The sequence below is a fragment of the Dipodomys merriami genome, unplaced genomic scaffold (genome assembly GCF_024711535.1).
Source record: "Dipodomys merriami isolate MVZ:Mamm:240054 unplaced genomic scaffold, mDipMer1.0.p SCAF_678, whole genome shotgun sequence".
In the NCBI taxonomy this organism is placed as follows: domain Eukaryota; kingdom Metazoa; phylum Chordata; class Mammalia; order Rodentia; family Heteromyidae; genus Dipodomys; species Dipodomys merriami.
In genome coordinates, this window is record NW_027206266.1 from 284057 (window position 1) to 299592 (window position 15536).

The window sequence follows — 15536 nt, forward strand, 5'->3', positions numbered from 1 at the left end:
AGAAAGCTTTGGTTCCCATAAACACCTATACATAAGGTTTCTGAATCATCTTATTTCTGTGATAGTCCCAAAGTACATTTATACCAAGGACTATTCAGAAACAATAAAAAAAAAGTCTTAATACAATAAAAGTGGCTCTGGAGGGACTTAAATGCTGTGTAAAAAATTCTTAACAAGTGGCATGCTATGTAATTTCATCTATATTTCTTGAAGTGAAATAGGTTCAGTTGAAATCTGTTGAAATGTGAAGATTGGTGGATTCTGCCACAATGAATTATGCTTCAGTTATGGAAGCTGTTACTAGGAGAACCTGGGGGAAGATCTGTGGGATCTTGTCTGTATTAATTTACTAATGTTTCTGCCTGTGACTCTGTGAAAGTGTAAAAAGATTTAGACAAATAATGTATACTAAAAAAGCTGACCTCAATCACGTTTTTCCCTTGGGCTTTCTGATAAAGATGATCGTTGAGTCTCCAGTGATAACTGAAGATGGAAACTGGGAGTCAGTGGAGAATTCTGAGTCTGTGAAGAGTAATGAATCTGTTGACCAACATGCCAATCAAGAAAGTTAATGGAAGCTGTAGTGCCCAGTTGAAAAGACCAGATGTTGGGTCTTCCAGGGACCCTGAGACTTCAGAAGTTCTCCCTTTTCAGGTATTACAGACAGCCACTGACTAGAATCTCTATTTTTTTTTTTTTTTGTGGGTCATGGGGCTTTGAGCTCTGGGCTTGGGCGCTGTCCCTGTGCTCTTCAGCTTAAGGTGAGCACTCTACCACTTGAAACACAGCACCACTTTCGGTTTTTCTAATGGTTTATTGGAGATAAGAGTCTCATGGACTTTCCTGCCTGGGCTGGCTTTGAACTCTGATCTTCAGATCTCAGATACTCAGCCTCCTGAGTAGCTAGGAAAACAGGTGTGAGCCTCTGGTGCCCAGCTAGAATCTCTATAAAATATTGGGATTTAAAAATATTGGGGTTAACCTGGTACCCCTGGCTCAGACCTGTAATCCTAGCTCCTGAGGATGCTTAGGTCCAGATGAAATGCAGATTCAATTTCCAACTAAATTCCAGCAAAATGCTACACTAGAGGTATGGCTCAAGTGGTAGAATGCCAGTCATGAGCAAGCAAAACAAACGTGTGAGGCCCTGGTACAAGGAAAAAGAAGTTGGGGTTAACAGACTCAAGCTCAATGCTAATTTAGGATTGAAATTCTTTACTTGTTTTTACAACCATAAATAATAGTTTTTCAGTTCTATAAATGCCATCAGCAGTGATTACCTTTGCTGCATGGTGCCTACATGATGAAAACATGCAAGTGTCTGTCAGTCAAGCAGTGCATTAAGCAAATATTATTTGGTTCCCCATACTTTGGCTAATAATTAGATAACTTACGTATATTATACTTTTTCATACTTTCTTGTGTCTTCCCTCCCCCGCTCATTTACTGGGACAGTAGGAAACTTTCCAAAGATATATCCCAAGCCAGATGGGGATATTGGAGCAGCTGGGGCAACTCATTGCTCTCCTCAGGCTCAGCTACAGTAGCCATTGTGTGTAAGATCATCAGTCATTTCATTACTGTGTGTGTTTATATTGTTACAAGGGACTTTGTTAATAAATCTCCTTCTACATTTGTTCAAGGGATTTAATTGTTTGAAGACAAGTGATCATGAGATAGATGATAGACATCGCAAGTAGAATTGGTAGCATTTTCTTATTAGAATGAAGTCTAGGAATTGCTATAAATGTCTGTTCTTTAGTGATGATGTATCAGAGTTTTTGTATAAAAAATGTTATACTAAGGAGATATTTCCAAGGACTAATAACCCTAATTGTTAAAAATAAACTGTCTTATAGCTATCATGATTTTAGATGTATGGACTTTGATATTACATTTTTGAAATTTAGGTTGTTTAGTTTGGTAATAAAGAGCAACACATTTTGATTTTTCTCTAGGACAAGATACTTCAAATATCATTGAAAAGGCAGAGACTTCCCTTGGGATCCCTAGTCCCATTGAGATTTCAGCCGAAGTCAAACATGCTGGAGGTCTGTATATGGAAACATTAAGTCCTAGGATACTTTGGATTCAGTAGCTAGCTTGTGCATTTTTGATACTAAGGACATGGGGATATTCTACAGGTGTGGTGTGTTGTCTTGTGAATCCAGCTGCCAGTTAGAGATCTGTGTCTTATAACTGCTCATATCCCTCTACTCTGCATCTGAAGTAATTTCAAGGACTGCTACATATTAAAATGATATTGTTATATATGTTGAATATAAGAATTGCTTAGCACTTTGTTTGGCAACCAAGGCTAGGTGAATTTAAATCTGTCACGACCAAAAAGTATTTTTGTTCATTTAGGGCTATTTTTTGCCTTTTGTTTTTTGTTTGTTTGATTGTTTTTCTGCCTTTTGTTTTCTGATAACTGGGAATTGAGCCCAGGATGTTGCACTAGCTAGGCAAGTGTTTTGCCATTGAGCTGAGGTACATTCTAGACTTTTTTTCTATTTTTTTTTTTGCATTTTCTTTATCTACTGAGGGGCGTCTGAGTTGGTTCCATATCTTAGCTATGGTAAATAATGCTGCAGTAAACATAGTTGTGCTGGTAGCTTTAGGATGGTCTTGTTTGTGATCATTTGAGTATATGCCCAAAAATAGGATTGCTGGGTCATAGGGGAGCTCTATGTAGTCTTTTGAGGAACCTCTATACTACTTTCCAAAGTGGTTGAACAAGTTTACACTCCCACTAACAATGCAGTAGGGTTCTGCACATATCCCCTCCAGCATCTGTTGTTATTAGAGTTCTTTATTCTAGCCATTCTAACTGGGGTGAGGTAGTATCTCAATGTTGTTTTGATTTGCCTTTTTTTTTCATGGCTACGGTGGTTGAGCATTTCTTCATGTGTCTATTGGCCATTCTTATTTCCTCTTCAGAGAAGTTTCTCTTTAAGTCTTTAGCCCACTTATTTATTGGGCAGTTGTTTCTTTGAGGATTTGTTGTTGGAGGATTTGATTTTTTGAGTTCCAGGTATGTTTTAGATATGAGACCCTTATCTGTTGTATGGCTAGTGAAATACTTCTCCCAATCGGTGGGCTTTCTATTGATCTTGCTAACTATGTCCTTTGCCATGCAAGAAGCTCTGCAATTTCATGCAATCCTATTTGTCCAATCTTTCTTTGCTTTGTTGTGTTTCTGGGTCTCTTTTAAGAAAAATTTGGCCTGTGCCAAGGTTTATTCTTGAAAGTTTGTAATGATCAAAAGGAAACCTGCACTTCTAATCCATATAGAAAAGTTTTGAAGACCAGTCTGTTTTCTTCATCTCTCATAGCCCTTATTGTTTCTCATTTAAGACTCTTTACTCATCTCTATCATTTTTTCTCTAGAAGCAGATTTATTCTACCTGTCTTTCTCCATCTTCAGAGTTATATTGCGTCTTGGCATACACCTATCAGATACTAATAGGTTCCACTATCACTACTTGTGAATACCTAAGAGAGAACTGGATTGACCTACTTTCAGGTCCATAGTGCATGGGTCAGTAGAATGGAGAGATAACTTCATCGGACATGGCAAATTACTCCATATATGAGGCACTGTTCTTAATGATGCTTGCATAAGTGAGGCTACTTTGTCTGTGACTAACACACTATGTGTTTAAAAATGAGTTTATTTTTCTCCCTGAAGAACTCTACAAATAGAGTACTGCATGTTATTTTGGTGAATGTAGGGTCCTGGTATCTTCACTTTTATTTGTTAGGTTCTTTATAATTTTGTAATTGTTGTCAGATCATGCTGTGAGTGCAGGTATGGTATTCTCAAACAGATAAGCTCAAATTCAGGAGTTACAGAGACAGGAAGTTTCATTTCTCCTCATACTCCCAGCAGCTAGAATGGTTTAATGTCTAACTCTGATGCTTTGAGATGTTGGAAGATTAAAGTGTTGGCATTTTCAGAAATTTTTGTCAGGAATTGCTTTTAGTGGGCAAGGAAAACAGGAGTTAGAAGTATGTTTGGATAGTAAACAGCAGTGATTTTATAAGACTTGAAGGATATTTGTCATTCAGAGCCAGCCATATTTTAGAAGGGGAATAAAAATTATGGAGAACCCTGGGAAGAGTGGCTAGTATTAATGTATTAAAAAGTTAGAGAGTTAATGGATCATGAATATGAAAATCTAAGGAAAGGTGATAGGGAGAATACACCTTTTTTATACCTTTGAAGACTAGCATGGAGAACAGAATTTAGGTTGTGTTTACTTGTGTCTCATGAGTAGAGAACTCCCACTACTCAGTGGAAGTTTTATGGACTTAGATTTTAGTTGAATATTAAGTGTACCAGAATAGAATGGGTGGCTTTTTTATCCTAACGTCTTTCTCATCTTCTAAAATTTCTAAGCATTAATTTCACTGTGAAGGAAAGTATACTGGCGATGGTTTTTTTTTAGAAGTTTGAGATAAAACATACCAATGAAATCACTTGGTCATCTTTTTTGCAATTTTGTCAAGTTCCTTTAAGGATGTTGTCTTCTGCTTTCTGTGTGTGTGTGTGTGTGTGTGTGTGTGTGTGTGTGTGTGTGTGTGTGTGTGTGTTTAGTGTTCCTGGAGCTTGAAGTCAGGGCCTGGGCGCTGTTCCTGACCTTTTTGCTCAAGGCTGAGTAGCTAGGATTATGGTTGTGAGCTACCAGTGCCCGGCCTCTTTCTTTTTTAATGTGTATGTTCTGGCACTGGAGCTTGAATTCTGTCTTCACAGTCTACCTTGTCTCCCTCCTCCACAGATGGCATTTGAACCCTGCCTCTGGTTTTTGCGGGATAAATAAATGGAGATGAAAGTCTCACAGACTCTTCTGCCCTGGTGGCTTTCCATTGTGATCTTTAGATCTCAGCCCAGAGTAGCTAGGACCATAGGCATGAGTCAACAGTCACCCTGTCCTGCTTTCCCAATTCAGATTGATACTTAAAAACTTTTTAACTGTTATTAAAAGATACTGGTTACAGTTATAGAAGTTGGGTAAAGAATACATTTCTTTTTTATCAGTCATGGACATGAACTCTGGGCCTGGACGCTGCCTCTCACTTCTAGAGCTCAAGGCTAGTTAGTGCTCTACTACTTGAGCCACAATGCCACTTCTAGTTTTCTGATGGTTTATTGGAGATAAGAGTCTCACAGACTTTGATGCCAGGGCTGGCTTTGAAGCACAATCCTCGGATCTCAGCTTCCTGAGTAGCTAGGATTACAGGTGTGAGCCACTGGTGCCTTGCTAAGAGTACATTTCTTTTTGGACAGTGTCACCATTTCCTTCTCTGTTAGGCTTGTTTAGAGGGAGTCTAGTGTGGCCTTCAATCTTTTTTTAATTTTTTATTTTTTATTGTGATTGATTACATAATTTCCCGAATTTCACAGTATTGTGGGATAGTGATGCTGTTAAAGTCACAAACACATTCTAACTTTCCTGGAGCAAATTGTCTATTATGGTCATAACATTTATGAGTTCTATGAACTTTGTGATAGTTATTTCTTCGACATTGGGTGGTATGTACATTTCTTTTGTTTTGCATAGCATCAGCTGTTCCCTCTTTCCCATTTGTTCCCTCCCTCACATAGCTGTCATTAAGTTGCTTAGTTCATTTTGGTCAATGTCCTGTGCAGATGATGGGTCCTGCTGTTGTATGTTTTCCCCTGATTCCCTCTAGTTCTGTGTCATCTTCCTGGTTCCCCTCTGGTGTACACATATATACCATACATGTGATCAGCAGCATGGAGTTATTTAGTAGTGGTTTGACGAGATGAAGTTCTTTGTTTCTTAAGTCTTGTTAATTTTGTTGTATCACCTAACATTTTGGATTTAACATCCACTTATCAGGGAGACCATATACCATTTGTCTCTTTGCTTTAGGCTTACCTCACTCAACATGCTTTCTTCTAGCTCCATCCATTTCCCTGCAAATGTCATTATTTTGTCATTTCTAATGGCTACATAATATTCCATTGTGTATAGATACCACAATTTTTGGATCCATTCATCTGTGGTGGGACATCTGAGTTGTTTCCATATCCTAGCTATTGTGAACAGTGCTGCAATAAACTGGAGGTGCATCTGTCTTGTATACTGGTTCCTGTTGTTCAGGATAGATGCCTGGAAGTGGTATGACTGGGTCATAATGGAGGTCAATATTTAGCTTTCTGAGGACCCTCCAGATTGCTTTCCAAAGTGGTTGCATAAGTGTACATTCCCACTAGCAGTGTAATAGGGTTCCTCTTTCTCCGCATCGCCTCTAGCATTTGTCATTGCCTGACTTGTGGATGTGGGACATTCTGACTGGGGTAAGGTGGTATCTCAGGGTTGTCATTATTTGCATTTCCTTCACAACCAGGGACGGTGAACATTCCCTCATGTGTTTCTTTGCCATTTTTATCTCTTCATCTGAGAAGTCTCTCTTTAGTTCACTTGCCCATTTAGTAATTGGTTTGTTAGGTTTGGGAGGGATTAGTTTCTTTTTTTTAATTTATTTTTTATTGTGAAAATACTGTACAGAGGGGTTACAATTACATGGGCAAGATAATGAGTACATTTCTTATCAAGCATTGTAGCCTTCTCCTTTGTTTCCCCTTCCCATCCCTTTCCATCCTCCCTCTGGCCCCCTCACCTAATCCTCCCTGCCACCCCCAAAGTTGTAAAGTTCATTTTTACATAACAAGTTGTACTTCTCATTGTTGCAATGGGCCCACCTGTATCCTCATTTAAACGACTTGTTTTTCCCCTTCCCCTGGGATTAGTTTCTTGAGTTCCCTGTATATACTGGATATTAACCCCTTGTTTGATATATTGCTGGTAAATATTTTTCCCAATTAGTTGGTTGTCTTTTTAGCTTGGTTGCGATAGCTTTAGCTGTGCAGAAGCTTTTTATTTGAATGTAGTTCCATTTGTCGAGTCACTCTCCCAATTTGTTGTGACTCTGGGACTCTGTTCAGGAAGTTTCTTCCTGTGCCTATAAGTTCAAGTGTCTCTCCTACTCTGTCCTGCAGTAGTTTCAGAGATTCAGGTTTAATGTTAAGATCTTTAATCCATTTTGAGTTGATGTTGGTGCATGGTGGTAGGCTGGGGTCCACTTTTAGTCTTCTGCATGTGGCCGCCCACTTTTCCCAACACCAGTAGTTGAAGAAGCTTTGTTTCTTCTATTGTATGTCTTTTAGCCTTCAGTCTTAAGGACTAGTTTATCTTTACTGCTGCGCCCTGATTCCTCTGAATTCACTCTTATTCCTCAGGTTTTCAGTGAAATCTGTTCACTTTGGTTGTTTAAAAAACCAGATGTTTCAGCATAGCTTGAGCTATGGGGATTGTGTTGCTTACTACTTATGCTACTTCTTCTCCCAACTGTGTGATGTTACCTAGTGTTTGAACAGTGCATTACTCAGATAAAGACAAATCAACACATCTGTAGATTCTTGGAACATTTTACTTATATAGCTGTATCCTCTGAAGTTTTTTGACTTTAAAGTAGTAGCTGCTTCAGCCTTCCTTGATGCCAGACTTTATCCCTGACTTACATTGCCTGTGAGTGTTCTGTTGTCTGTAGGTTCTCCTCTGTGTGTTGGGGTTTGGAACTTTTCTCTAGGCAGAAAGCCCAGCTGTGGGGCTGACTTTGTTTCTCTTTTCTCCTGGACCAAAGTGGGTTTTTTTTTGTCTTTTGTGTAGTATCTAAAAATAGTTCTTTCTTCTATTTTGTCTGGTTTTCTAGTTGCTGTATAGGAAGGCAAGTGTAGAACTTGAAAGCAAAAGTTCTCTCCATAATAGAGTGTTTGATATAATATAGTTAAATTACTTGGTGTACTAGTTGATCTAGTATAAGATTTTTAAAGGCAAACAGAACTAATTATTCTTGAAACATACTCATCTTTGTAATGTATATTGATTCCCATACTAAGAATCAGCATAGTCTTTTAGGACAAAGTTGAGCTATAATTTTCATACAGTAAAACTTTTTTCTGCAATATGACTTTGTGTTGAGAAATAATGGTTATGTTTATACTGTATAATCACAGTATATTGTGATGCACAGATACAGAATATTTTCTGTATTTGTATGGCTCACTGAGATATAAGAATATTTTCATTATCTGAGGGAGTTCCTTCATGCCAGTTTGTAGCCACACCTTTCTGTCTGTTCACAGCATTTGCCATCCATTGATCTGTTTCTGACTATAGTTTCCCCTTGTTTAGAAAAATGTTTACTATGTGCAGATCAATACTTTTTTTTTCTTTTGCCAGTCCTGGGGCTTGAATTCAGGACTTGAGTGTTGTCCCTGACCCTTTCTGTACTTAAGGCTAGCAGCACTATTTCCTAATTTTTTTGAGAAGTAATTTGGAAATAAGAATCTCATGGACTTTCCTGCCTGGGTGGCTTCGAATGTGATCTTCAGCTCTCAGTCTTCGGAGTAGCTGAGAAGCTAATATTGCAGGCACAAGTCAGCGGACCACCATTGCCTGGCTATTTTAACCTTTCTTTTTTTCTTTTGGCAATATGAAGTACCACTTGAGCCACATCCTTAATCCTTTCTTCTGCATGCCTCTATCTATCTACCTATCTATGTGTCTATCTATCTATCTATCTATCTATCTATCTATCTATCTATCTATCTATCTATCTATCTATCTATCTATCTATCTATCTATCTATCTATCTATCTATCTATCTATCTATCTATCTATCTATCTATCTATCTATCTATCTAGAGGGAGTAGTTATTTATTTTGATCTATGTTCTCAGAGATGTCAGTTCAAAATGTCAGGGAGGGCATGGCAAAGCAGAATCAATCATACCATGGCAACTAGAAAGCAGAAATAGATAGTTTGTTTTTGGATCTGATCATCGGTTTTGCTTGTGCTGGCTTTGGACTACAATTCTGCCTCTACTTTGTAAGGAGCTGTGATGACAGGCATACACTGTGTCTTTGGATTCTCTTTTTATTCTTTTCACTGTGTAGCCTGAGCATCCATGAATGGATATGAATGTAGCTTAGGCTCGCCTCAGACTCACAATACTCATACCTTAGTATCTGGAGTATTGGCATTATAGGCATGCACTACAATATTTAGTTATACTTTAGCTTTATGCTTTATATTTTTTTCTTAATTTTCATACTGAAAATTAAAACAGTGAATTTTCATAATGTGAACTTGTTCAGAATCTTTAAGAGATAGTATGCCCCTTCTAGGAAGATAACTATAGTCCTGACATTTATCTTAGAATAATTTTGTTTGCTTTTATACTTTACATACTTATAGTACATTTTGTATCTAGCTTCTTCCACAACATTTTTGTATCATTTGACCATGTTGTATTTTGGATGTGGTATTCCATTTTGTCACTATGTCATATTTTATTTATCCCACAGTTGTTAAGCACTAAAATAGTTTCCATGTTATAGCTATCACAAATACTGCTGCTCTGAATATTTTTGTTTATGTCTTTTTTTGGCCAATACTGGGGCTTGAACTCAGGGCCCAGGCACTGTCACTGAGCTTCTTTTGCTCAAGGCTATCACTCTACCACTTGAGTCACAGTGCTATTTCCTGTTGTAATGAGGAATTGTTCTCAGGGATTCATGCATGCTAGGCAAGCACTGTACCATTAAGCTGTCTTCTGATGAACCACTGTACATATGTAGCATAGTAGATACTGGCCAGCAGTTTTCCAAAGAGGAGAATCTACTATGTTTCCACATGCAGTGTGTAATTATTTCCCTTGCTGTTCCACATTCTTCCCAGTACTTAGTATTGTAAGTCACTCTTAAAGAATTGAAACATAAATGGTTGGGCACTGGTGGTTCATGCTTGTAAACCTAGCTCTTCAGGAAGTTGAGATCTGGGGTTGTGGTTCAAAGACAGCCCAAGCAGGAAAATCTGCAAGACTCTTCTCTCTAATGAACCAGCAAACAAAGCAGGAAGTGGAGTTGTTGCACAAGTGGTAGAGTACTATCCTTGAGGAAAAAAGCTCATAGACATCACCTAGGCCCTGAGTTTTAAGTCCCTGGACTGCCACAAACCCCCCACAATACATGCAAATGTATTTTCCCAGTATTGTAGTACTGACATTGATGTTGCTATCTAGGGAAAGGACATTATTAGCGGGGGTTTAGATGCCTTAGAATTCATTGGGAAGAAGACAATGGATGTAATAGCAGAACGGAGTCCTGTATTTAAAATGACTAAGGGTTTGATGAACTGGAATTCTGCACTGTCTCAGGTACTGTTACCTTTACTGGTTTAATTGCTGTTTTCTGTTGTTTGTGGCTTTTTTTTTTTAATTTGAATTTTTCCCTTTGTTACCTTGGGACTCCGTTAGTGTGTTTTCTTGTAAAGAATTATCAATGCATTATAAAATTAAGGCATTTTTTATGGGCTGGATTTTTTTTATGGGTTTGTCTAATGCTTAGACAAACAGTCAGCTCTTTTCTTTCTGCAGTCGCCTCTGTCAGTGCAGTACAAAATCCTGAGGGCTATCAAGATTACTTATTAGATTACTGTTGAAACCACTTTTGGAAATGCATTTGGCTCCTTAGGTGCTGCTGTCTAGCATCAAATTTTGTTTAGCTTCTTTTTTTTTTCTATGCAGCTCCTGATCCTTAGTGAATTTGATTTGCTGTTCAAGAATGAAGGGTAGTACTTTATACTGGAACTTAGCTTTGCTTCTCTCCACTCTTAAAAACTTTCCCTTGAGCTCTTATTATTTGCTGTATCTATGCTTCCATCTCTTTTTAGGTTTTAGAGTAAGAGGCCAAGGAAAAAGAAGAGCTAAGGACCTCCAATGAGGTAGCCATGGAAACAGACAAGAAAACTCATTGTAAGCTACCCTTTGATGAACTTCAAGAACATCTAGAAGTTCTGGCGATGCTTTCCCAAGAAAGTGAAATAAAGGTAATTCCAATCCCAAACTCCCAGCTGAAAAGAGTCTTCAAAGAAAAAACGTTGCATGGTTTCTTTTCACTTTGTATATTTGGACTATGAAATGTGTCTCTGAAGGAGATGTGGGTCGCTCGAAATATTATAATAGAAGAAAAATATCCCCTACTGTTTAATTGTTAGAAATAGTGAATAAGTCAAATGTTATTTTTCTTAAAATTATAGAAAAAGAACAGGGCTGGGAAGGTGGCTCAGTGGTAGAGCGCTTGCCTTGCATGCCTGAGGCCCTGGGTTCGATTCCTCAGCACCACATAAGCAAAAAGAAAAAGAACAGAGGTCTTAGTATCAGATATCCTTTTCTTTCACCTTAGTCTTTAATTTTCTGTTTTTTCTCCAGTGTCATGGGTTTTTAGCTGTCAAAAAGCCTGTTATAGCTGCTAATTTGTATATAATTTCCTGTTAGTTCATCTACTCTGATAATCTAAGCCAATCTTTCTTCTTCTTCTTCTTCTTCTTCTTCTTCTTCTTCTTCTTCTTCTTCTTCTTCTTCTTCTTCTTCTTCTTCTTCTTCTTCTTCTTCTTCTTCTTCTTCTTCTTCTTCTTGTTCTTCTTCTTCTTCTTCCTCTTCCCTCTTCTTCTTCCTCTTGTTGTTGTTGTTGTTGTTGTTGTTGTTGTTGTTGTTGTTGTTGTTGTTGTTGTTGTTCTTCTTCTTCTTCTTCTTCTTCTTCTTCTTCTTCTTCTTCTTCTTCTTCTTCTTCTTCTTCTTCTTCTTCTTCTTCTTCTTCTTTTCTTCTTCTATGTTGGTCTTGGGGCTTATACTCTGGGCCTGGGTCCTGTGCCTCAGCTCTTCAGCCCAAGGCAGGCACTTACCACTTGAGCCACAGCAACACTTTCAGTATTTTTTCTATTGGTTTATTGGAGATAAGTGTTTCATGACTTTTTCTGCCTGGGCTTCGAAGTCATGCTTAAGCACTGATAATTTTCATTTATCTTTTGGCCTATATTAATTTTGGAAATTCAAATTCTATCTATTTTCCTATAATATCTACCCTTTAGTGTTACGGTTATTAAAAAAATTAGTTCTGGCTCTAATCCTAGCTCAGGAGGCTGAGATATGAGGTTAATTGAAAGCCAGACCAGACAGGTTATTTTTGATAAATAACTCAGAAAGCTGGACGTAGTCCTGTAGCTCCAAGTGTATATCGCTATCCTTGAGAACAAAGAGCTTCAGGGATAGCTCCCAGCTCAAGCTCCAGGATCTGCAAAAAAAAAAAAAAAAAAATTAGAAATGGGTACTGCAATCCTAGCTATTTAGGAGAATGAAATCTGATGATTATGGTGGGAAGCCAGCTTAGATAAGAGTGTCTGTGAGACTTTTATCTCCAATTAACCACCAAAAAGCTGGAAGTTGTGCTGTGGTTCAAATAATGGAGTGCTAGACTTGAGCACAAAAGCTAAGCCCCCAGGCCTTGAGTTCAAGCCCTAGGACCAACACAAACACACACACACACACACACACACACACACACACACACACACACACAGAGCTGTGCTGGCATGAGCTCTTCAGTCTTTTCTCCTTATGAGATTTTTTTCATTAATATTTACACAATATTTTATTATTTTCATTCAGGTGAAATCTTTACTTAATTCTCTGAGTGGAGAAGAATTAGAGGCTCTAATATTTGAATTAGAACAACTCAGAAGCATTTTCCCTAGCAGAATTTTATGAGGAAGAAGAAGAAGAGAAAAAAGGTAATATGAAAATTCAGAATCGGAGTGGGAAGATGCAATGTATTTATTATTACTAGAGTATTTATTATTACTAGGGTATTCATTATTATTAATATTAATATTATTACTAGATTATTTATTATTACTAGAGCAATTTGTGTGTTTGTGTGTGTGCACGCACAACGCCTGTGCTAGTCCTGGGGCTTGAACTCAAAGTCTGTTTGCTGTCCCTGACCTTCTTTGCTTAAAGTTAGACCTTTAAGGACTTGAGCCACACCTCTACTTCCAGCTTATTTTTTGTGATTAGAGATAGGAGTCTCATGGAGTTTTCTTCCTAGGCTGGCTTCCAACTGTGATCCCGAGATCTCAGCTGCCTGAGTAGCAGTCTGACAAGGATAGCCACTGGTACCCTGCATCTCTCTCTTTTTTGCAGTGAGAATTTTCATGTAGAATTCTTTTTGCAACTTTCCCCCATCTAGGTGTTCAGACACGTCAGCCTCTTGCTTATGTCTTCTTCTTTTTTTCCCTGTCAGACTCCTCTTAGCATCCCTCATACTGATATTGTTCGTACACCCCTGCCAGTGATTACAGTTAGAGATTGCTCTTTTCAGAGTTTGTCCTCAGTTTGGCTAATGTTTCTTTATATCTCTGGATACTTCATCTGTGCCTCGTGACTTGTGGGATCCTTAATCCCATCTTGAATTGAGGCAGAAAAGGTGGTAGTACCTAAAACATGAGTGACACTCTTCCCCCTCCCTGCCTCCACAATTTAAAGCCTGTATCTCTTAGAAAATATGAATGTTGAAGCTGCTCATTTTTTATAGTAATAGGTAATGTGGCAGTTAGTATAAAATGTAATTTCTGGACAAATGAATCTTAAGGTTGTTTTATTTTAACATTTAATTAGATATATTTCTAAGACATATTCTCTGCTAATTGGCTATTTTAAGAAAGTGGAATCCAATGAATTCAGTTTTGTCTTTTTTTTTTAAGCTGGTCCTAGGATTTGAACTCAGGGCTTGGATGTTGCCCTAAGCTTTTTTGCTCATGGGTAGTGCTCTACCACTTGAACCACTGCACCACTTCTGGCTTCTTCTGAGTAGTTCATTGGAGATAAGAGTTTCACAGACTTTTCTGCCTGGGCTGGCTTTGAACCATGATCCTTAGATATTAATTTCCTGAGTAGCTAGGATTACAAGCATGAGCCACCAGTGCCTAGCCCATTTGTAGTGTTTAAATGAACTATTTACTTTGCCATGGAATGACATTTTCACTCTGAAGTATACAAGTGGTCATAGAGACTAGAATTTTATTTGGTGAACATTTCTTAAAAGTGAATGAAATGAGCCTTTACGACGAGAAAAGCAACGATGTATGAGTCATGATACACATTCAAACTAAGTTTCAATTTTATAGAATGTATTTATTGCTCTGTTGAGCTTTGTAGCTTCCCAGTGCTGTTTACAGACTATGCTGATGAAATCTGTGTTGATAATAACAGCTATATTCATTGATTTCAGGACAGTTGGTCAGCATTTGGAAGATTTGTGTGACTCAGTGTGAGTATTTTCCCATTATTTAATGTGTGATGTTAGCAAATCATGTACAGGCAAAAGAAAAGAAAAGACTAACTGATTTTAATTTAATACATCCAAGCAGAAAATCTTATGGTATAGCTTCAGGCTCATTGCTATATATCTCATTACAACTAAATTTTAAGAGATGACCACTAGTTGAGTTTTAGTGTAATATTAAGGAGTATGCCAGCATTAGCTTTATTGATAATCTGAGAAGGCAACTAAAATATTTCTTCCTTTTCTAACTAAGTGACTTTGTAAGGTAGATTTTCTGCATATACTTGAAACATCATAACCCAACAGACAGTATAAAAGCAGATGAGAGAATACAGGTGTCTTTCATTAGGCTAAAGGATGAAGAGATTTATTAAAGATGTAAAACAATGGGACTATTCTGCTGAAATTTTACCTTTTTTGGAAAATACAGTTTTTTTCAATAAGCGTATATTAATAAGTAGTGTTTCTTTTCTTTCTTTTTTTTTTTCTTTTTGGTGAGTTGTGTGGAGTAAACTCTGGGCTTGGGTGCTGACCCTCAGCTCTTTAGCTCAGTGCTAGTATCCTACCACTTGAGCCACAGCGCCACTTACAACTTTTTCTGCTTATGTGGTGCTCAGTAATTGAACTCAAGGCCTCATACATACAAGACAAACACTCTACCACTGAGCCACCTTCCCATCCCCAGTGTTTTTGTTCTTAAGTTTACAAAACTACCATAAGCACTTGAGTTCTAAATTTTCTTTTGTTTGGGTTGTGAAACTAGGACTCAATACCTGATGCTTTGCTCATTAGCTGAGTTCTACTTTTTAACATATCTGTCTGTTTCTCTCGTGTGTGTGTGCATGCACATGCGAATGCATGTGTATCCCCTATTTTTTATTTAATTTATTTATTTTTGTGCCAGTCCTGGGGCTTGAATTCAGCACTTAGGCATTGATCCTGAGCTGTAGTCTACCACTTGAGTTATAGTTGTACTTCTGGGTTTTTTTTGTTTTGTTTTGTTTTGTTTTCTGAGTAGTTTATTGGAGATAAGAATCTCATTGACTTTCCTGCTCCAGCTAGCTTTTAATAGCAATCTATAGATCTCAGTCTCCTGAGTGTGTAGCTAGGATTACTGGTGAGAGCCAACAGTTCCTGGCTCTACTAACATTTTTTTTTGCCGGTTGTGGGGCCTAAACTCTGGGTCTGGGCACTGTCCCTCAGCTCTTCAGCTCAAGGCTAGCGCTCTATCACTTGAGCCACAGTGCCACCTCTGGCTTTTTCTACTTATGTGGTGCCGAGGAATGGAACCCAGGACCTCATGTATGCAAGGCAAGCACT

At 38.0% G+C, this 15536-nt stretch overlaps 1 protein-coding gene across 3 annotated transcripts in view; it reads left to right on the top strand.

Annotated features, from left to right (window-relative positions):
• The first annotated feature begins 472 nt into the window (after nt 1-472).
• Nucleotides 473-15536, top strand: part of LOC138815868 (endogenous retrovirus group K member 18 Env polyprotein-like) — a 48557-nt gene continuing 33493 nt past the window's right edge. Inside the window, exons 1-4 of one of the 3 annotated variants that reach the window (XR_011368505.1) lie at nt 473-654; nt 10118-10252; nt 10768-10923; nt 12542-12645. The gene's annotated coding sequence lies outside the window, so the exon portion shown is untranslated. Of the gene's footprint in view, nt 655-1958; nt 2052-10117; nt 10253-10767; nt 10924-12541; nt 12646-14162; nt 14202-15536 lie in introns of those variants that run through there. The other 2 variants (XM_070005245.1, XM_070005246.1) reach the window with 2 other exon arrangements.